The sequence below is a fragment of the Myxine glutinosa genome, chromosome 9 (genome assembly GCF_964187855.1).
Source record: "Myxine glutinosa chromosome 9, kmMyxGlut1.1, whole genome shotgun sequence".
Lineage (NCBI taxonomy): Eukaryota > Metazoa > Chordata > Myxini > Myxiniformes > Myxinidae > Myxine > Myxine glutinosa.
The window spans coordinates 7038448-7061270 of record NC_136269.1 but is presented as its reverse complement, the minus strand read 5'-3'; the positions used below and the strand labels follow the sequence as shown (position 1 = coordinate 7061270).

General features: G+C 42.4%; 1 long non-coding RNA gene across 1 annotated transcript in view; it reads left to right on the top strand.

Moving 5' to 3' along the window:
* The window catches only part of LOC144893538 (uncharacterized), a 30845-nt gene extending 12672 nt beyond the window's left edge, over window positions 1-18173 (top strand). The window contains exons 2-3 of the long non-coding RNA XR_013624439.1: window positions 17331-17407; window positions 17564-18173. This is a non-coding gene — a long non-coding RNA (uncharacterized LOC144893538). The remainder of the gene's footprint in view (window positions 1-17330; window positions 17408-17563) is intronic.
* Window positions 18174-22823: the final 4650 nt, after the last annotated feature.

Here is a 22823-nt window from a genome sequence, read left to right as displayed (position 1 = left end):
TGTATACATGTGTCTGTGTGTATACATGTGTCTGTGTGTATACATGTGTCTGTGTGTATACATGTGTCTGTGTGTATACATGTGTCTGTGTGTATACATGTGTCTGTGTAGGTGTGTGTGTGTGTGTGTGTTTGTGTGTGTGTGTGTGTGTGTGTGTATGTGTGTGTGTGTCCCACCCACTCTCCCTCGTAAGTGTGTTCCACTCTCCCTCGTAAGTGTGTGTTACCCACACCCCACGGGTGACCCACGGGTGACCCGACTAGTTATTTCATAAATGCGAATACAGATGGTAAACATTATTTTGTAAACAGGCTGGAGTTCCTCAAGGCAGTGTTCTGATCTTCATCAATGATCTCTCCGAGTCTCTGGGAAATCCTCTCTTTCCGCTCCATACCTCATCCATCAGATCGGCAGTCTGCAGCCTCCTCACTCTTCGCAGACCTGGATAATATCACAAACTGGTCAAACAAGTGGAACATGTCTTTCAATCCTGACAAATCTCACACTCTTACGATGTCTCTCCGAAAAGACCATCTGGATAACCCTCCCATCTACTTTCTCAACAATCCTCTCTCATAAGTTCTGTCGCTCAAGATTTTGCGTCTCACTATCTGCCATGATCTTTCCTGGGAAAACCACATTTCCAAGCTGGCCTCCAAAGCCAGTCGCTGACTGGGCATCCTCCATTGTGCAAAGTCCTTCCTTGGCACACCTGAGCTCCTCACCACAAATAAAGCTTTCATCCGCAGCTTGATTGAATACTGCTCTCCCCTCTGGGCTGGTGGTCCTGCCTCACACCTAGCTCGGCTCCACGCTGCAGAAACCAAAGCTTTCAGAATCATTGGTATCTCCTGCGATGAAGCTGATTCTGAGGGCCTTTCACTCTCTCATCGCAGGCAGGTTGGTGGTCTTTCCGTCTTCGACCAACTCCTCTCCAGCCTCGCTTCCCCAGCTCTGTCTGCTCTGTCCCCCAAAAATTCCTTCAGGTCGCACAAGATCTGCCAACAACCCTCTTCTGGTGAAACTGCCCAAATCAAGACTCTCTGCGCACCTTCACTCTTTCATTCCTCTTTTATCCCGCCTCTGTAACAAACTCCCTCACTCTCTTCAATCCCACTCCTCCCTCCAGGTCTTTAAAACAGCTGTTCACCACCATCTCTTGTCTTCCCCTATACAAAACCTTGATCTTTTCTACCCCTTTTAATTCACCCCAGATCCACCTTTTTGAAATAGGTCGGTATTATTTCTTTCCTGGAAGTCCGAGCAGTGTCCATTTGTTTTATACCTCTCCCACCCCACCTGCTGCCCCCTTTCCCTGTCCCCTCCCGCCAAGCCCTCTCCCTCCCACAGATCTCCTGATGTCCCTGTTCTCTTCCGTTGATGTGCTTGTGTGCTTCCCTCTCTCTCCTCATCTTGTCTCCCGCTCCCTTTATTATATGTTTTATGTGTCCGTTTATGTTTTTTGTGATTAATGTTGGCTCTTTCACGAGCCTCAATCATGTATTCAAAAAAAACCATAAATACATATAGTGAACATATTATTTTATAAACACCAATACAGATAGTAAACATTATTTTGCAAACACCAATACAGATAGTGAACATATTATTTTATAAACACCAATGCAGATGGTAAACATATTATTTTATAATTACCAATACAGATGGTAAATATTATTTTATAATTACCAATACAGATGGTAAACATATTATTTTATAATTACCAATACAGATGGTAAACATATTATTTTATAATTACCAATACAGATGGTAAACATATTATTTTATAATTACTAATACAGATGGTAAACATAGTTTTATAATTACCAATACAGATGGTAAACATATTATTTAATAATTACTAATACAGATGGTAAACATATTGTTTTATAATTACCAATACAGATGGTAAACATATCATTTTATAATTACTAATACAGATGGTAAACATATCATTTTATAATTACCAATACAGATGGTAAACATATCATTTTATTATTACTAATACAGATGGTAAACATATTATTTTATAATTACTAATACAGATGGTAAACATATCATTTTATAATTACCAATACAGATGATAAACATATCATTATATAATTACTAATACAGATGGTAAACATATCATTTTATAATTACCAATACAGATGGTAAACATATTATTTTATAATTACTAATACAGATGGTAAACATATCATTTTATAATTACCAATACAGATGGTAAACATATCATTTTATAATTACTAATACAGATGGTAAACATATCATTTTATCTATCTATAATTCCAGTAATCTCTGTGTGTTTGTTTGTCTGTGACCGCTGTTTCTCGAAAACTACGGGTCCGATATACTTTAAACTTGCCAGGTATATTGCTGGGGACCCGAAGATGTGCCTTTTCAAGGTTTCATATTAATCGGACAATTACTTACCGAGCTATGTCCAAAAAACGATTCAACCAATCAGAGAGCAGCGAGCTATCGCGTGTGCCGAACGTGGCGAACACACTCTGCCTCGGATGGCACATTTGAGAGGGTATTCATTTATTTCATGTTTGCAAACTATGTTGGCGCTATGTTGGCGTTAAACTATGTTTTAAAACTAATAAAAACGAATTTGCGATTCATCGTAACTGCGATATACGACCTTCCGGAGCTCCCGTGAGAGCGTGCGCCATTACGGATAGTAATTCAATTAAAAACATAAAAACATTGTCCCAATTCAGTCAGAGCGAAGGGCGTTGTTTTAAGCGAAGAGCGTTTTATTTTTCCCCTTAAATTCAGTCGCCGGACGGTGAAAGCTTTTTTTTGGGGGCAGCTACTGGCAGCCACGTACGGCCAATCACAGGACACGTTGTTGTGTCGACGTGCCGTGTTGTTTTCCCTCGCGGTTTGGAATGTTTTTCCTTTTCATTTTTTTTCTCTTCTCTTTCTACTTGATGATGGTAGCAGTTCTGTACTCGCAAGCCGTTCGCCGTTCGCTTTGGCGTTGCGAATGGACCAAAACATTTCATGGACCAAACCATTTCATGTTAAGCGTTCGCCGTTCGCTTTGGCGTTGCGAATGGACCAAAACATTTCATGGACCAAACCATTTCATGTAAATAGAGGGGGGGATATAATTTTAGATATAGATATAGTACGGGCATGCCCTAGCATGGGCATGAAAACATTTCATGGACCAAACCATTTCATGTAAATAGAGGGGGGGATTGTCACCGTACTCGCAAGCCGTTAGCTTTGGACCAAACCATTGCATGTAAATAGAGGGGGGGGGGATATACTTTTAGATATATATATAGTACGGGCATGCCCTAGTATTTTATAATTACTAATACAGATAGCAAACATATTGTTTTATAATTGCTAATACAGATGGTAAACATATTATTTTATAATTACTAATACAGATAGTAAACATATTGTTTTATAATTACGAATACAGATGGTAAACATATTATTTTATCATTAGTAATACAGATAGTAAACATTATTTTATAATTACAAATACAGATGGTAAACATATTATTTTATCATTACTAATACAGATAGTAAACATATTGTTTTATAATTACGAATACAGATGGTAAACATATTATTTTATCATTAGTAATACAGATAGTAAACATATTGTTTTATAATTACGAATACAGATAGTAAACATATTATTTTATCATTAGTAATACAGATAGTAAACATATTATTTTATAATTACTAATACAGATGGTAAACATATTATTTTATAAATACCAATACAGATATTTTTTTTTTTTTTTTGTGTACTGAGTCGAGGCTCGTGAAAGAGCTAACATTTATCAAACAAACAAGCAAACAAAGTATATAAAAAGGGGAGCGGTCGACAAGATGGGGAGAGAAGGGGAGGAAGCACACAAACACAACATTTGAGAGCAGGGACATCGGGAGATGTTTTTGGAGGGAGAGGGCCTGGGGGGAGGCAGGATAGGTATAAAACGCAAGGACACCAAGGACTTCCAGGAAAGAAGTCAAAAGTCACCTCAAAAAAGTGGATTTGGGGTGAAATTAGTGGGGGTAGAAAAGATCAAGGTTTTGGATTGGGGAAGATAAGAGATGGTGGTGAACAGCCGTTTTAAAGACCTGGAGGGAGGAGTGGGATTGAAGAAAGTGAGGGCGTTTGTTCCAGAGGCGGGAGAAAAGAGGAATGAAGGAGTGAAGGTGAGCAGAGAGTCTTGATTTTGGCAGTTTAACCATAAGAGGGTTGCAGGCAGATCTTGTGCGACCTGCAGGAATATTTGGGGGACAGAGCCCAGAGAGAGCTGGGGGAGCAAGGCCGGAGAGGAGTCGGTAGAAGACGGAAAGACCACCAACCTGCCTGCGGTGATTAAGTGAAAGGCCCTCGGAGATAGCGTCATCGCGGGAGATTCCAATGATTCTGAACGCTTTGGGTTCAACAGCGTGAAGACGAGTTAGGTGTGAGGCAGGAGCACCAGCCCAGAGGGGAGAGCAGTACTCCATTGAGCTGCAGATGAAAGCCTTGTATGTGGTGAGGAGCTAGGTGTGCCAATGAAGGACTTCGCACGACGGAGGATGCCCAGTCGGCGACTGGCTTTGGAGGCCAGCTTGGAAATGTGGTTTTCCCAGGAAAGATCATGGCAGATAGTGAGACCCAAAAGCTTGAGTGACAGAACTTCTTGGAGAGGATTATTCAGAAAGTAGATGGGAGGGTTGTCCAGTCGGTCTTTTCGGAGAGACATCGTAAGAGTGTGAGATTTGTCAGGATTGAAAGACATGTTCCACTTGTTTGCCCAGTCTGTGATTTTGTCCAGGTCTGCAGAGAGTGAGGAGGCTGCAGACTGCCGATCTGAGGGATGAGGAATGGAGCGGCAGAGAGTGGAGTCATCAGCAAAGAGATAGAGAGGATTTTCAAGAGAGTCAGAGAGATCATTGATGAAGACCAGGAAAAGCACAGGGCCCAGAACACTGCCTTGGGGAACTCCAGCCTGAACAGGAAGAGGAGATGAGAGAAACCCATTCAGGGCCACACGTGGACGACGACTAGAGAGGAAGTCTGTCAGCCATGTGTGGAGATTTCCATGGATACCAAAGGAGAGTTTGATGAGCAGAGCGGGGTGCCAGACTGCATTGAAGGCACGTGATATGTCGAGGGAGACAGCTCTAATTTCCTGTTTGGCATTGAGGACCTCCATCCATTGTTGAGACAGCAGAGGCAGCATGTCCAGAGTAGAGTGACCTGGTCTGAAACCAAATTGATGATCAGAGATCAAGCCATTGGAGAAGAGGAAAGATTTCATATCCGAAGCAATGATGGATTCCATGACTTTGCTGATAATTGGGAGAAGGCTGATTGGTCTGTAGTTGCTAGGATGTGTTTTTGCACCTTTTTTGTGCAAAGCGGTGATGTTGGCTGATTTCCAAGCAGATGGCAGTTGAACTTGAGCAAAAGAGGGTGAAGAGAACAGAGAGAGGGAGTGAAAGATCGGAAGAACAGGATTTTAGGACCCGTGGGCTGATGCCGTCAGGTCCAGTTGCAGAATCAGAATCAGAGTCGAGGGTTGACAGAAACTTTTTCACCTTGTCAGGAGGAAAGGACACGGAGTCCTGGAGCAGCCTGGGTACGACTGGGTATGGTGGGTACAGAGAGGGATGGGTTTGGGACACAAAATTAGAGGCAAACACAGAGTGGAGGCATTCAGCTTTTTCACGTGCGGAGTCAGCTGTGTAGCCGTTTGAGGTAAGGGAGGGGATGGAGGGGGAACAAACACCAGAAACAGATTTGACCAGACGCCGCCAGGATTTGGAAGAGGGACACAGATAAGAGAGTTCGGTCTTGAGAACGGAGAGATATTGTTTCCTGGCACTCCTGAAGGTGGACACACACTTGTTTCGGGCTTTGTGAAAGGAAATGAGATTTCCTTCCGTTGGATTTGCTTTCCAGGAGACGAAGGCAAGTTGTTTCTGGGCAACAGCCTCATCACAAGATTCCGTGTACCATGGACGGGAGGAAGGGTATGACAACTGAAGACGAGATGGGATAAATCTGTGCATGAGAGAGAGCAATTTACTTTGGAAGAATTCCCAGGATGAGTTGATGTCAGAGGTGGTAGAGATGGGAGACCAGTCCAGATGATTGATGGCTGCTTGAAGACCGTGCCAGTTGGCGTGAGTGAAATGCCAGACTCGACGACGCTGAGCAGGCTCCCTGAGAATGGTCAGAGAGATGTCCACTTTAACAAGGAGATGACCAGATGATCCGATTGGAGCAGAAGAAGAGCAGCAGACATTTTCAGGGAAGTTAGTCATAACCAAGTCCAGAAGAGAAGATGCTCCGTTGACTGAGATCCGGGTCGGGAAATTGACAGATTGTGTCAGTCCCAGTGAGTCGCAGAAGTCCTTTGCTGAGGAGCCATGGCTGGTGAGAGAGGTACCCACACCCAGCCAACTGGCATGGTGACAATTGAAATCACCACATATGAGGAAGAGAGAGTTGGGATGAGTAGATAGAAGTTGGTCCATATCATCAGACAGCGAGATGTAGATGGAGTCATCACTGTTTGGTGGACGGTACAACACACATATGAACAAGAGGTGGGAGCAAAGTTGAAGCCGTAGCCAGAGGTATTCCTGGGGGTGAGGTGGAGAGAGTGCAGTGCAGGGCGAGTGAGGAAGAGAGTTTTTGATAAAGATAGCAACCCCACCTCCAGGACGAAGCTCAGGTCTATCATACCGGAGGAGGGAGTAACCCAGGAGAGATACTAAGGAATCAGAGACATCATGAAGGAGGAAAGTTTCTGTTAAGCAGATCACGTCTGGTTTGACAGAAGCAACCTGTATGGAGAGATCAGTTAAGTTTGAACGAAGGCCCCGGATGTTTGAGGTCCACACCGTTAATGAAGAGGAAGGGGGAGCATCGGATACAGAATGGGGGAGGAGGGGTAGGGTAAGATGTGGAAGAGGTGGAAGAGGTAGGGAGAGCAGTTGAAGGTGTGTCAGAGATTTCAGAATAGCTCGGAGAAAGGGAAGGATGGGGCAGCCAAAAGGTTTGATGGTGATTGGGTGAGGCACAATGAGGTGTTATTTGAGGAGGGGGAAGAGCGAGGCAGAAGGTTGGGGGAGATGGAGGTGAGAGTTGAAAGGGGGAAGAAGTGGGGAGGACGCTTTGAAGGGGAGTGAGAGGGGGGAAATTGAGAAGAAATGAGGGTGGGGAGATTTGAAGGGGAGGGGCGAGGGGGAGTTTGGGAGGGAAGGGACAAGGGGAGGGATTTGAAAGGGATTGGATATGGGGGAGATTTGGAGGGGAGGGGTGAGGGAGGAGTCTAGTAGGGGAGGGCTGAGGGGGAGTCTTGGAGGGGAGGGGTGATGGGGAAGATTTGGAGGGGAGGGGTGATGGGGAAGATTTGGAGGGGAGGGGTGAGATTGGATTTTAGAGAGTGTACAATTAATGGGAAACGAACATTTATTGCAAAATGAGTTTCTTGTGACCTTCGAGTTAAAAATACGTTTAAGGACGCTGGATGGAGGCTGGAGTGCAGGAGAGTTTAGGGAATGTAGAAAAAAGGCACTATAGGAGATGGAATTTTTTTTGGGGATGAATAGATTTGGTGAGCAAGTCGAAAGCAGCCTTTTAAAGAAGAAGAAGAAAAAGGTGTTATAATATATGACGGAATACAGAACTTGAGGGGAAAGTGTAAACATTGAAGGTTAATAACAGTGAAAACTATCTGGGGAAATGGGGGAGAAACACGTGGTCGAAGAACGAACGAACAAACGAACGAATAAGAATGAATAAACGAATGAGAACAAAGAATAAGAACAGAGAAGGAAATGTTTTTTTTTGTTTTTTTTGAGTTGAGATTTACACTAGGAAGTAGGCTATGGGGTGAAAAGACTGGGAAAAGCAGAGAACGAAAGTTATTGGAGCACAAACGGCGGACCGCTGAGAGAAAAACAAAGCCTCAAGGTTGTACACTGTACAAGGCCTCAAGACACGACACAAATTAACACGATTTTCAATGCAGGTATGAAAGATTTGCACCGAAAATCTTCCTCGGGACACAATATACGTACACACACCATAAAATAAATACAGTAATGACGAAAATACAAATGGGAACAATTACTTAACTTCAATTTCAAATCGCTCGCGACGCCGCAAAGGCCTTGCTCGCGATGCGGCAAACAGACGATTAATTTATGAAAGATAAACACCGAGAAACTTCCAAGGTGCACACTATAACTTCACACACCAAAAGATAAATACAGTTTCGACAAAATACAATTGTGAACAGACTTAACTTTGAAAACGTGGAGACCGTGTGGATCTTCGAAAATCCCTGCCGCCGTCTCCAAGATCTCGCGAGATCTCAATGGTAAACATATTATTTTATAATTACCAATACAGATGGTAAACATATTATTTTATAATTACCAATACAGATGGTAAACATATTATTTTATTATTACCTATACAGATGGAAAACATGATTTTATAATTACGAATACAGATAGTAAACACATTATTTTATTATTGCTAACACAGATAGTAAACATTTTATAATTACTAATACAGGTAGTAAACATATTATTTTATATTTACAAATACAGATGGTAAGCATATTATTTTATAATTAATGATAGATAGCAAACATATTATTTTATATTTATGAATACAGATGGTAAACATATTATTTTATAATTACTAACACAGATAGTAAACATATTATTTTATATTTACAAATACAGATGGTAAGCATATTATTTTATATTTATTAATGCAGATGGCAAACATATTATTTTATAATTACTAATACAGATGGTAAACATATTATTTTATATTTACGAATACAGATGGTAAACATATTATTTTATATTTACGAATACAGATGGCAAACATATTATTTTATAATTACTAATACAGATGGTAAACATATTATTTTATAATTACTAATACAGATGGTAAACATATTGTTGTGGTTCTGTCGCCGGCCATCTCCCCTTATCAAGGGGGGATTAATCCCCTTGTTTTTACTGACCTGGCGCGAACCGAGACCTATTACGTCCCTTCCGGACAGTGCAAAATAGGGTTTCGGGAACAAATTCTCGCTCATACCTAAGTACTCGCGCTGCCCTGGAAGCGAGGAAACAAGCCTCGCACGAACCACTTGAGGTTGGAATACGCCGAGCGGTTTGCGTACACGTGATCCGCGCAGTTATAATTAATGGACCCCGATTTGAGCGATCTTATTCGTGCCACGCTTAGTCAATGGAGAAATCACGGGAACGATCGAATTCAGAAGAAAGGAAGAACAGATTGATTTTATGGTTATCACACGTATATACAGTTCAGGACGAAGAGACACAGGGAAATCCTTATACAGTCTTATTCTTAATTCCAAAGACAACGGGCCCGTCTCACACACTCACACGGGGTATTGCAGATGGTCAAGTGTTCCCCAGCGCGTCCAAGGATGGTTCTCGTTCAGCTCTCCACGGTCCCCGGCACGTCCGCGAAGATGGGGATCGGCGAAGACAAGGCTACGTAGCGCGTCTCTCGAGCAAAGGCGATATATCGGGGCAAACGGTAGGGACGGCTTTTACGGCAAAGGCGGGACGGCTTTTATGGTGAAGGGCGGTTATGCAGCCTCGTTCACTCGCTTGGCTTGAATGCTCAAGTTCGTTATAAACCGCGCCTGGCTGCGCCCGCGTATCTCTCGCGGCCAACTCTTCTTCCTCAACCCTTGTGTTGGTTAGCGCACGCGTTCTTATTCGATCGTCAAGTTCAACAATCCGTACAATGCAAGCCCTCTCTCTCTCCTTTGCAAGTCCTCTTCCCCCGGCAAGTCCTCTTCCCCCGGCAAGTCCTGTTGAGGGCTTTGCGCATCGGGTTATATAGGCCCGCCCTGCGAGCCTTCTGGAACTCACCAGACTCTTCTCACCACGCCCTCTGACGCAATCACCTCTGAGCTCTGATTGGTGGCTCATGCTTACCGTTATCGCCTCTGCCGCCCCCGACCTCAATGCCGCCCCCATCTTTTTAGGCCTACCTCGTGTTAACTCGACTAGTGAGAAAGCAAAGGGCAGCGAAAATGGATTGCGCCTACTGAGGTAGAATGGTTTGCCGAAGTAGGACCTATTCTCCTGTCTTTACACAACGCAGGATTAACACTGGAAAGGGCCTACTCTCACACATACCAAGAAATAACTATACCACAAATGAGGCTACATGTTACTTGTGTGACTATCTATGGGGGACAACCTTTAACCTTTATTGAGCTCACTGTACACATCTCAAAACCGTAGCAATATTATTTTATAATTACTAATACAGATGGTAAACATATTATTTTATAATTACTAATACAGATGGTAAACATTTATTTTATAATTACTCATACAGATGGTAAACATATTATTTTATAATTACTAATACAGATAGTAAACATATTATTTCATAATTACTAATACAGATAGTAAACATATTATTTTATAATTACTAATACAGATAGTAAACATATTATTTTATAATTATTAATACAGATAGTAAACATATTATTTTATAAATACGAATACAGATGGTAAACATATCGTTTTATAAATACTAATACAGGCGGGAAACATATTGTTTCATAAATACTAATACAGATGGTAAACATTATTTTATAATTACTAATACAGATGGTAAACATATTATTTTATAATTACTGATACAGATAGTAAACATTATTTTGTAAACACCAATACAGACAGTAAACATATTATTTTATAAACACCAATGCAGATAGTAAACATATTATTTTATAATTACTAATACAGATGGTAAACATATTATTTTATAATTACTAATACAGATGGTAAACATATTATTTTATAATTACCAATACAGATAGTAAACATTATTTTATAATTACGAATACAGATGGTAAACATATTATTTTATAATTACCAATACAGATAGTAAACATGATTTTATAATTACTAATACAGATGGTAAACATTATTTTATAATTACCAATACAGAAAGTAAACATATTATTTTATAATTACGAATAAAGATGGTAAACATATCATTTTACAATTACGAATACAGATGGTAAACATATTAGTTTATAATTACTAATACAGATGGTAAACATTATTTTATAATTACCAATACAGAGAGTAAACATATTATTTTATAATTACAAATACAGATAGTAAACATATTATTTTATAATTACTAATACAGATGGTAAACATATTATTTTATAATTACCAATACAGATGGTAAACATATTATTTTATAATTACCAATACAGATGGTAAACATATTATTTTATAATTACCAATACAGATGGTAAACATATTATTTTATAATTACCAATACAGATGGTAAACACATCGCACGTGACATAGCCGAATGCCTCAACTCTGTGTTTGCCTCAAAATCTTGTGTCCCAAACCCATCTCTCTCTGTTCCCACCCTTCCCAGTCGAACCCAACTGCTCCTGGACTCTGTGTCCTTCTCTCCTGACATGGTGGAGGAGTTTTTGTCTAACCTCGACTCTGATTCTGCAACTGGACCAGATGGCATCAGCCCACGGGTCCTAAAATCTTGCTCTGCTGCTCTATCTCACCCTCTGTCTGTCCTTTTCACCCTCTCTTTTACTCAAGGTCATCTGCCAGCATCCTGGAAATCATCAAACATTACCGCTTTACACAAAAAAGGTGCAAAAACAGATCCTTGCAACTACAGACCAATCAGCCTGCTCCCAATTATCAGCAAAGTCATGGAATCCATCATTGCTTCGGATATGAAATCTTTCCTCTTCTCCAACGGCTTGATCTCTGATCATCAATTTGGTTTCAGACCAGGTCACTCTACTCTGGACATGCTGCTTCTGCTGTCTCAACAATGGATGGAGGTCCTCAATGCCAAACAGGAAATCAGAGCTGTATCCCTCGACATATCACGTGCCTTCGATACGGTCTGGCACCCAGCTCTGCTCACCAAACTCTCCTCCTATGGTATCCATGGAAATCTCCATGCATGGCTTGCGGACTTCCTCTCTGGTCATAGTCAATGTGTGGCCCTGAATGGATTTCTCTCAACTCCCCTTCCTGTTCAGGCTGGAGTTCCCCAAGGCAGTGTTCTGGGCCCTGTGCTTTTTCTGGTCTTTATCAATGATCTCTCCGACTCTCTGGAAAATCCTCTCTATCTCTTTGCTGATGACTCCACTCTCTGCCGCTCCATTCCTCTTCCCTCAGATCGGTAGTCTGCAACCTCCTCACTCTCTGAAGACTTGGACAAAATCACAGACTGGTCAAACAAGTGGAACATGTCTTTCAATCCTGACAAATCTCACACTCTTACGATGTCTCTCCGAAAAGATCGACTGGACAACCCTCCCATCTACTTTCTCAACAATCCTCTCCAAGAAGTTCTGTCGCTCAAGCTTTTGGGTCTCACTATCTGCCATGATCTTTCTTGGGAAAACCACATTTCCAAGCTGGCCTCCAAAGCCAGTCGCCGACTGGGCATCCTCCGTCGTGCGAAGTCCTTCCTCGGCAAACCTGAGCTCCTCACCACATACAAGGCTTTCATCCGCAGCTCAATGGAATACTGTTCTCCCCTATGGGCTGGTGCTCCTGCCTCACACCGAGCTCGGCTTCACGCTGTCGAAACCAAAGCTTTCAGAATTATTGGAATCTCCTGCGATGAAGCTATCTCTGAGGGCCTTTCACTCACTCACCGCAGGCAGGTAGGTGGTCTTTCTGTCTTCTACCGACTCCTCTCCGGCCTTGCACCCCCAGCTCTCTCTGTGCTCTGTCCCCCAAATATTCCTACAGGTCGCACAAGATCTGCCAGCAACTCTCTGATGGTTAAACTGCCGAAATCTCGGCTCTCTGCTCACCTTCACTCTTTCATTCCTCTTTTCTCCCGCCTCTGGAACAAACTCCCTCACTGCCTTCAATCCCACTCATCCCTCCAGGTCTTTAAAACAGCTGTTCACCACCATCTCTTATCTTCCCCCATCCAAAACCTTGATCTTTTCTACCCCTGCTAATTCACCCCAGATCCACCTTGTTTGAAATTCCAACTTCTTTCCTGGAAGTCCTGGCAGTGTCCATATGTTTTATACCTCTCCCACCCCCCCCCCCCCTCCAATGCCCCACCCCCCCAATGCCCTCTCCCTCTCACAGATCTCTCGATGTCTCCATGTCTCTCGGTCCCTGCTCTCAAATGTTGTGTTTGTGTCCTTCCTCCTCTCTCCCCATCTTGTCTACCGCTCCCGATGTTATATGTTTTATGTGTCGGTTTGTCTTTCTGTGTGATTAATGTTCGCTCTTTCACGAGCCTCGATCTTGTATACAAAAACAAAACAAAAACAAAACATATTATTTTATAATTACTAATACAGATAGTAAACATATTATTTTATATTTACGAATACAGATGGTGTTGAAGAACAATTTTTTGTATATAAACAAAGTCATGAACACTTGTAAATATTTTAATAACACTGGGAAAAATACTCATTTGATTACAACACAAATACATTATAGAACTCACAGCACAGGATTCACAGCACAGGATTCACAGCACAGGACCTGGGTCGGAAATGAGCATTCTTCACCGATTGCGCGAACCTAGCTCATTTTATATCATTTTGAACAATAGGGGAATGATGACTGTGTCTCCAACGTAGGAGGGGATATGGGGGAGGAGATCGGGGGCCGAGGGATTCCGATAAGGGGTAAGGGAGAGGTAGATGGGGATCACTGATTACTAGTCTTCCTGGCGCCATGAGGGTCTGCTTTCAATCGCAGAACTCACAGCTGTCCAGTGGCCGCTCAGTCTTCCTACTCAAACTGCACGTTTTGAGAACCCATTTGATCTTAAAATAAATTACGATTTAACTTTTGCCTATACAGATGGGATGCCGGTGATAACTCACTAGCCCTCCTCACACACATGTATGTCCTTTTATAATTCCACAATATACATACATCCTTAATAATATAATTACTCCTTTCCTACAAGGTCATTATGAACTTATAGCATAGTGCTATTAAGATTCAGCAAATAACTAAACTATTTCTATCTCATTGTCATTTTATTAATTAAGTGGGTCAGGGACAAGTTTGAATTTGACTGCCTGCGATAACTCGCCGACCCGAACAAATATAGAGGTCTTCTATAATTCCTCAATTTTTTTTTTTGTTTAAATTAAAACAATTAATTTAAATAACTACCTACAAGGTACTCAAATTACAAATTGTTTATATATACCATTAATCTAAACATCAATTGCAAAATACTCAAACTACAAATTTGGTAATCCAATTTTCAATACCAAAGGCATACACCGTCATCCTGGAAGAATCTGATCATAAAACATTTCTTTGTTCGTTGACTCTTTCCATGTTGATAATTCAGTTCATTTCATTTGCATCACAAATATCTCTGCAAACAAACTTCACCTTCACCAAGACACAACAATTTTAATTTACCATTTTAAAATAATAAAGCATCTGCAACATTTGGCAATTATTCTTCGAAAATACGTTTTGCTTCAGAACAAATGTTGACTTTCTATTTGAAAAGAAGAGGCTGATCACTTGTGTTTGAAATTCAAATATGAAACATTTTCTTCTGATGTCTTCATAGCACCTACACTATTTCGCGTAGGGTTTCCGCTGTTGTGATAGCTGGGCGGAGTCATAAACTGACCCTGCTCTGCATGTAGCATCCTTGCCACTCTTGCTGTGAGCCATAGTAGATTTGAACAAGGCCTTCGTCCAGTTGTAGTTGACTTGCCTCCTCACTCATCGTGAGTGGCCAGAAAGTATTGATGTGATGTTGGTTGACCAGCAAGATGTGGAACAGAGATGCCAGATGCATTCACAACGATGTTAGGACCATGGTGTTCAAGTTCTCCATGGTCCATACCAGTAGCAACCAGCAGAATCGTGCACAGCCGTTGTAGAGGAAGAAGCACAGCCGTCCACTTACAGCTCCGCGCTGGTTCCCCGGAAGTTGGTGGAGCAATGACACAAGTCACCGCATCCAGTAGAAGTTGCAGGTAAGATGTCGTCGTTCCGCAATTGCTGACGTGATGAATGTTCGAGGCATTCGAACAGAAGCAAGTGATCGCCTTTCTTCCATACGTTGCAGTGTGATCCAGGCAAACGGTCACATAAATTTTCCTTGGTAAAGGTAAGCATCCGTTTCCAATCTTGCAAAGGAGAATGCCTTCATCATTCTTTGAGAAGACCTGGTGTTGGGCTAGCGGCTCGGGTGCCGGCTTAGGATCCTAGGATCCTGGGTTCGAATCCCGGTCGATTGCTGAATTAACGCCAGGGGGGTTGACTCAGCCTGTCATCCTTCCGAGGTCGGCTAATTGAGGACCAGTTCACTGGTAATTCCCTGTTTGTCGTTAAAGGCGGCAAAAAGGGTTGGCGTCAGGAAGGGCATCCGGCCGTAAAACATTGCTTCAAAAAGGGGACCAAAAAAACAACAACAACCACGGTGCCCGAAAAAGGCCAACCCCCGCTTGCGGGGAAAAATGGCCTCTAAAGGTGGTTATTTTTTTTTTTTTTATTCTTTGAGAAGGAGAGTGTATGCCAAGAAAAACAAAGAAGTACATATGTGGATACGAAAATATTTTTTAATTTCGATGATTATCTTGAAGAAATGGTGCATTATTTTAAAAAAGTGCAAGGGTGCCAATATTTTTGGCTACGACTGTATGCCCGACCGATCCAGAATAAGTTGCAGTTTCTGTAACTTATCATAAAAAAGCAATGCACCAAGTTTCATTTCAATATGTTACAGGGTAAGGGGGAAAAAAAGTCTGGAAAATTGATCCATGTATAATGCATGATATTTTCCAATTGTCCAAAAAGGGCATAACTCTGAAAAATTGACGGAACACCCTGAAACTCAAACTTGTTCTGTAACCGATTATAACGAGATGGTATTCATAGAATACTTACCCTGCGCAGTCACCTTGGTGCGAGCCAACTCTGTTTTTGAAGTGTTTTTCTTCTTTGATCCAACCTCTGCGAGATCACGTGAGCGATTAAATCATAAATTTATATTCTGTAATATAATTGTTGCGTAGATCACGCTCAATAAATTTCAAACGGATCAGACGAAGTGTTGTCCCTGTCAAATTATGACATCATAATTACGACACCAATTACGTCATCGTTAACAGCACTTCTTCCCCATGTGTAGTTCTTTACAATGACCCATTTTTCAATTTTTTCCATGGAGCGATTTTGGAGATAAAGAGGTGGAACGATTTTCCAAGGTGGTGTCCGTGCCACGTGACATATGACGTCATAATTATGAATTAAAAAAATGATACAGGCGGAGGTGCTCCTATGGTAAAAATTTCGTGTCAATCGGACCAATGTTTGCCGAGAAAAATGAATTTTTAAAATGCAGACACATCACATGTATGCAACCGAATGCCTCACCCTGCTTTTCGCTTCGTGAGCGCAGGGTAATAAAGCCATGTAACACGCTTCAGTTGAATATGTTAACGGGTATGAGAAAAAGGTCTGAAAAACCACATGTGGGATGGACAGGCCGACGGAGAGCAAACCTAAAATCCCCGCCGGTGAAACCCGTAGGGGACTAAAAAGTGCAGAAGAGATCTTCAGCCGAATAGACAGTGATATGACCAGAGGACAAAGCCCGAGTTAAGATGGTAGTAAAACAAGGGTCTTTCACTCAGAGATTTGTTAATGCGTCAGTGAAACACTTCCTGAAAAGGGAGTGCTTTCAAATAGAGCGGGTAAGATTGAACTGGAAAAAATGGGGATAGAGGGGCACATGGATGTTGGCAGGTAGATGGCTGATATATATTGATGGATGATTGGATACCCGTGTACTGATTGTTTCTATGAATATTCTATGTAAGTATTCTATGAATACCATCTAGTTATGATCGGTTACAGAACAAGTTTGAGTTTCAGGGCGTTTCGGCTGTGAGAGGGTCTCGTGAAACGGTGAATTTGTCAGTGTTTGTTCATTCCTCACCCTACAACCATGTTCATCTCTTACCTCTTTACCCCAAAAATTGTGCATATTCGTATTGGTCTGCCAACCCGATCATGAACAGCCCCTCTCGGACCCGCTTCCCAACCTTTGACCCTGTAGCACGATGGGTTGCTAAGCAACCACAGACGCTATCTGAGGTGATCAACTGAGGTATGGAACTCTGACAGAATCAGATGCAGAACTTGGGTGTGGATTAATCTTGGGGGTAGGCAGAGGGAGGAGTGGAGTCATGTTTGCATACTTATTATGTCGATCGGCCCTAATATGCTTGTTTCTTCTTTAGGGCACCAGATTCTGCTCCTCTTAAGAGCAAAATGATTTATGCAAGTTCGAAAAGTGTGATAAAAAGGAAATTCACAGGTATGTAAAATCCAACTCTCATGAATTGTTTTCAGTTATTTCATTGTTGATAAGTGATGCATAGTTTTTACTGAGTGGTTGGTGTGCTGGGAGTCCTGGAATTCAGACCAATTCCTAACAGATTACTTGCCTATGGCCATCGATCTCATATTATAGGCATCAAGCACGAATGGCAGGTGAACGGGCTGGATGATATTCAGGATCGCTGTGCTCTCGCAGAAAAGCTAGCCTGTAATAAGGTCGTGTCTCTAGAAGGAAAACCCATCTGAGGTCTTCACCTCGATTCTGCATTTGCACCGAACCGCATTCCAGCTGGACACGGTGCACGTGGGATCGTGATATCGGTACATCTATGGCTTGTGATTTATGTTGTAAGAAAGCGCAGGCTCGACCTTCCTGCTGCCTGGTAGAGGCTGCCACATGCCGTCCATTGCTCGTTGTCTTCCTGTCAGCCGGCTGTAAAAGCCAAAGGAGACCAAAGGTGTCCCTTTGCCATTGGACGTTTCAACAAACTTTCAATGCATGTTGTGTCTGCACCAACTTTATATACAGCAAAATGTTTCCAACGTTTTGTTGTTGCTCAATGTAGAAAAAGCCAGATTTCGCCCCCCCCCCACCCCCCTCCCCACCTCCTTCTCCGATATTCTGAACAGGATATGCAGTGATTGAATTTGTGGAGAGTTGTAGAAGTAGAAATATAAATTAATGTTTTCTACCGATCAGCGTGTACCTGATTCAACATTGCAATAAATCTCAGCTGACAGTTCCTTTTGTGAAATGCGGGTTTTCAACCAAATTGTGAAATATTTATAACCTGTGTAGAAGATTTCAGTGTTTATCAAATGATTATATGAACAGATTTTTCTTGATCACCACGAGTGGAGCCTTCAATAAAACGGGGATTTCTCTAAATGTGTTTGCGTAATGGTGGACTGATCTTTTTGTCCCAAGAATGTTACTCAAGTACTTCTTCCACTCAGGTCTTCAATTACGGGCTCAAGACTGAAGTCTCATTCTCAACGACAACGGTACTCAGTGGAAAGCACTCCTCCGCCAGGTTGAACAGTTTACGTTTTGTGTCAACTGAACCGTTCGTTCTGGATCCGACATCAAGCAAAATCGAATCAGCTTGTTCTCGTCACAAACCCAACTCATCCACAAAGTTTTGTCGTAACTCGTCCACAACTTTTTTCAAATTTCATGCTGCATATCGTTTTTGTCCCGATCACTCAACAGTGAAGAATCGCTTTAAAATGTTTAAATCCTGGTATCCGTTTTTCGGATCTTCACCAAATTTAAATCAACTCGCAACGGCACCTGCCCTATGGGCGGGGCTCCAATTGGGAAGACCAAATGAAAAGGCAAAATATCAGAAATTGAAGGTTTTTTTTTATTTTAAACGATTCATATAAACATCCGATGAATCATATCACACGCAAATCATCAAAATCTAAACAGCATCTTAAGAATTTCAATAAAAGCCACATCACTGTTCATATCGGTAAATATTATTCCATCGTGTTTCAAATCGTGATCGATGCACGATGATCGTGATGATCGTGATCGTGAATCGTGTTCACAACCGCGATGTCGTACGTAAAACAATTATTACCTGACGATCGTTTCTCTTCCATTTTTTCTTCATCCTTGTAAACCAAGACCACATCTTGCTTTGAATGCAGAAGGTGGATAAAGGGAGCGTAAAAGACTCACACGCGAACTCGAACACGAAAATTCCGAAACGCAACAAAGCTCCGTGCGTCACAATGATAGGGGGCGGGGCTTCATCTCCATCTAGTCGAGTAGGAAGACTAGGTCCCCCTGCACCCCCCGGAGATATACTTCTAATCAGTGTTTCTAGATTGGAAAAAATGTGTAGAAAATGACTAGCTATGGCCCCAAGCTGAAAAAATGTCCCACATACCATTTTAATGCAAATTACTGCTGCAAATTTTATGCAAAATTATGCAAATTTTATGCAAATTTTTGATGAGGAGTAGAGTTGAGGGGTCTTTGAGGGCTTCATCGAGGTGCTCTCGGTTGCAAGACTGGGTCATTCTGAGAAGCACAGCAGGGTCAGAGATCATGATGTTCTCCTCCTCAGTGAATCTCTCCATCAACAGCCTCTCCATTGCCTCACACACTGTTTTGAGGCAAAAGAGGGACTTTGCGTAGGCCTTTCCACTGAGAACACCTTTGAGAGATCCACTTGTTACTAGTTGTGCCTCAAAGAGAATCTCTGCATATCCAGAACCACGCATCTTGTGTCCAGTGAGCATCCCGATGTAGTTCATGGATGTGTGGAAGGGTCCAATCGTTACTACATGACTAGCAAATTCATTTGGCCAGCGCCAGATGATGGGAAGGGCTTTCATGCAGACACCCAGATCAAATGTATTCAGGACCCATCTCTGACCCACCTCAGCAGTTGCTGCCTCGGAACGCTTCAGTAGCTCACGAACAACTGCGTTGTCTGTGATCGGTTGGTGGATAGGCGTGCAGTAGTCGACTGTTGATTTGCTGGGTGGGGGAGAACCAGTTGCAGAGGTGAAACCCCCTAGCCCAGGCACAGGCTGCAGGCCACAGCTTCCGATGTATCTGATGAAGAGCCAGATGTAGTACTCTTGCATCGTAGTGGCATAGACTGTGTCATTCTCTGCTGGCGGTGTGAATGATGAGCCTTCAGGGAACTTCGGGCCAACGCGAGTAAAGTGCAAGGGTGGGAGAGTTTTTGGTGTGTCGACCTTCAGGCTACGCTGTTGTGACCTATTGATGGTAGGTAGCATTCGGTCCTTGCTGCTCTCGAACCCGGGCTTGACCTCCTGCACCATGATTCCTCCAGCACTGTTTACAATGTTGCTGCCGTGCACACTGGTAGTGGTTTTATTCAAGTTGTCCCACTCACAGTGGAATACAAGGTTGCCCTCTCCTGTCACAATTTGTGGTGTACGATAAGTTGAGACTTCATCCAGGACCTTGGCGAGAGCAGTTTCCAACTCCAAGGCGAAATCGTAGCTCTCAGAGTGTCCAAGCCTGTGTAGTATTGTGGTGAGCTGTTTGCTTCGGAACAGGTGCCTTACAGTCACACAGAGGAGAATGTGCTTTGGTAACTTCCATTTTCCATCTGACACTGCACGGCACAGATCTTGTCCAATGGAGAAGACCAGACGCTTCACCTTTTCTGTCTCGATGCCCTCCTTGCCAGTCATTAGCACGCTGAGAAAGCGGACAAGGTGTGGAGGTAGGATGTCTTCAGGATTGAGCTCCATGTCTTCAGCTGTTGGTGGCCATGGTTGGTCTTTACACTCTCTGAAAGCCTGTAGAATACCCTGGCGAAGTTGGAGGGCAACATTTTGGTTCTTGTTTGTGCTTCCGAGTGTGAATGCTCGTGCGAGAGCATTGGAAACTGTTATGTTTGAGCTGTGCACAAGCCAGAAAGAAATGACATCACATTTGTCATGATCAACCTTCGTGAAGTGGATATGCTCCTTGATTGGGTCATTCTGTAGGCGTTTCAGTAGTTTCTCTGACCGATAATTTGAGTTCTCATATCCATTCAGTTTCAGTTCCTCGACATAGAGCAAGCGCAAGGAAGAAAGCTGTAGAACTTTATTCTGCTGGATGACCTGGGTTTGAATGTGTTCCAGTACTGAGTTGAATGCCTTTTCATGGGCGGCTGACATGCAAGCCTGCTCCTTTGGTGCTTCGGCTCTGTGAATCGCACGCTCATAGTTGTAGAATGCTGTGCGGAAAGCTTTAAAACATGACGGATGGTGTTTGGCCTCACATGCAAAGAGGTCTTTGTTTTTCACCTTTCGATGGAGTCGATAGAGACCCATTTTCTCAGCCCGTGTTTCGATTTGCTCCCATGCATTTTCTTTGTTTTTAAAGGATGGGAAGGTTGTAGGCCTCTCAGTATTGCGATGAGCATCTTTGGTCTCAACTTTCTCACAAAATATACACTCTGGCGGGAAGATGGGTTCAGCAGAACCTCCTGGTTTACGAGGAGAGTGATGCCATGATGAGGTTGATGGCCCTGGTTCTGTATCATCTCCCAGACGATGAAAGTGGCGGACAAAGTGCTTATAACACTTGCTGTGATATCCTACTCTTTCTAGGTCATCAGGAAGAGTTGCCGGGATCTGATCACATACTGATTGCATACGACATGGGGAGTCATGCGGTTGGTTGAGACGTCTATCCCGGATCTTTTGAAGCAGTTGCAGTTTTTCTGAAGCAGATCCTTTAATTTTACGGAGGGGCGTGAAATCCCCATGATCAGACATGGATGGTACATGAAGGATGCATGTAGGAGGAGAGCTTTGGGCTGCAGGTTCTACACTCCGTTTTCTTTTGGGCATGCTTGCTGTCGATGTCTACCATCACTGTTAAATGACAAATAAGAAATCACGAATGATGTTAAAAGTGCCTGTGAAAGGAGGCTCTGAGTTTTCAGTGAGGTAACAGAGGTTCTGAGTCATGTTCTACACTAGGGTACTTTTTAGCTGACTAAACCATGTTTAGTGGCATCAAAAGTGCTAATAGCTAAAACATCTAAATTCTTCCACACTAACGTTAGCTATCTAGGCCAATGAAACATTGTGCTAAGTTACTGTAGCTAGCTCAGCTGTCGTGCCTCTTTCTGGTTCAATTCATATACAGAAGTCAACAGATATGTCTCATGTTTGGCATTAACAAAAGTTTAAGTTACACCGACATTAGGAACATACTGTACATAGATGAGGCTAGCTTTAACGTTAGCTAACATGGTGCTAGCTGGCTCAGCTGTTATTCTGCCTGTTTATGATTTCATGCAGAAACTGAAGTCAAGAGTGTGAGTAACATTATAGTTAGCATCTTACCTGGCTAGATTGGAGGATGAATACCAAGAACAACACACAGATGGAATGGAAGACTGAACTTTCAACTGAGGTATTCAATAACATCAACGTTACCAATTGATACGAGCGCGCGACATTACCAATTGATACGAGCGCGCGAGCGCGCATGTTACATGGATGGAAATGTAAAATGGCAGCTATAGCAGCACTAATTTGGATCTCTAGTCTGTCATTTCTGCACTGTGATTGGATAACATAAAAAAATATGTTTGGGAGTTAACAGCAGGAGTTGGTAGATTTTACGTGGGCTGGGTGAGAAACCTTTAAATAAGCAAGTGAAAATCTCTCGCAATACAAAGTCAATGGTGGGAAGAAAAGTTGAGTGGTACCAATGTTACTGCCAATGTCCCGCCCCTATGCAAGACTCAGGAGCATCTTGTTGACATTTAACCTTGAAAATACCTGGGTTTAGACCCCTTATGTACCATGTTAAGTTATCTGCAGTATTAACGTATCCTTATCATTTGTAAAACTGATTATTTTGTAATTACAGCATTAATATGCATACTAGTATA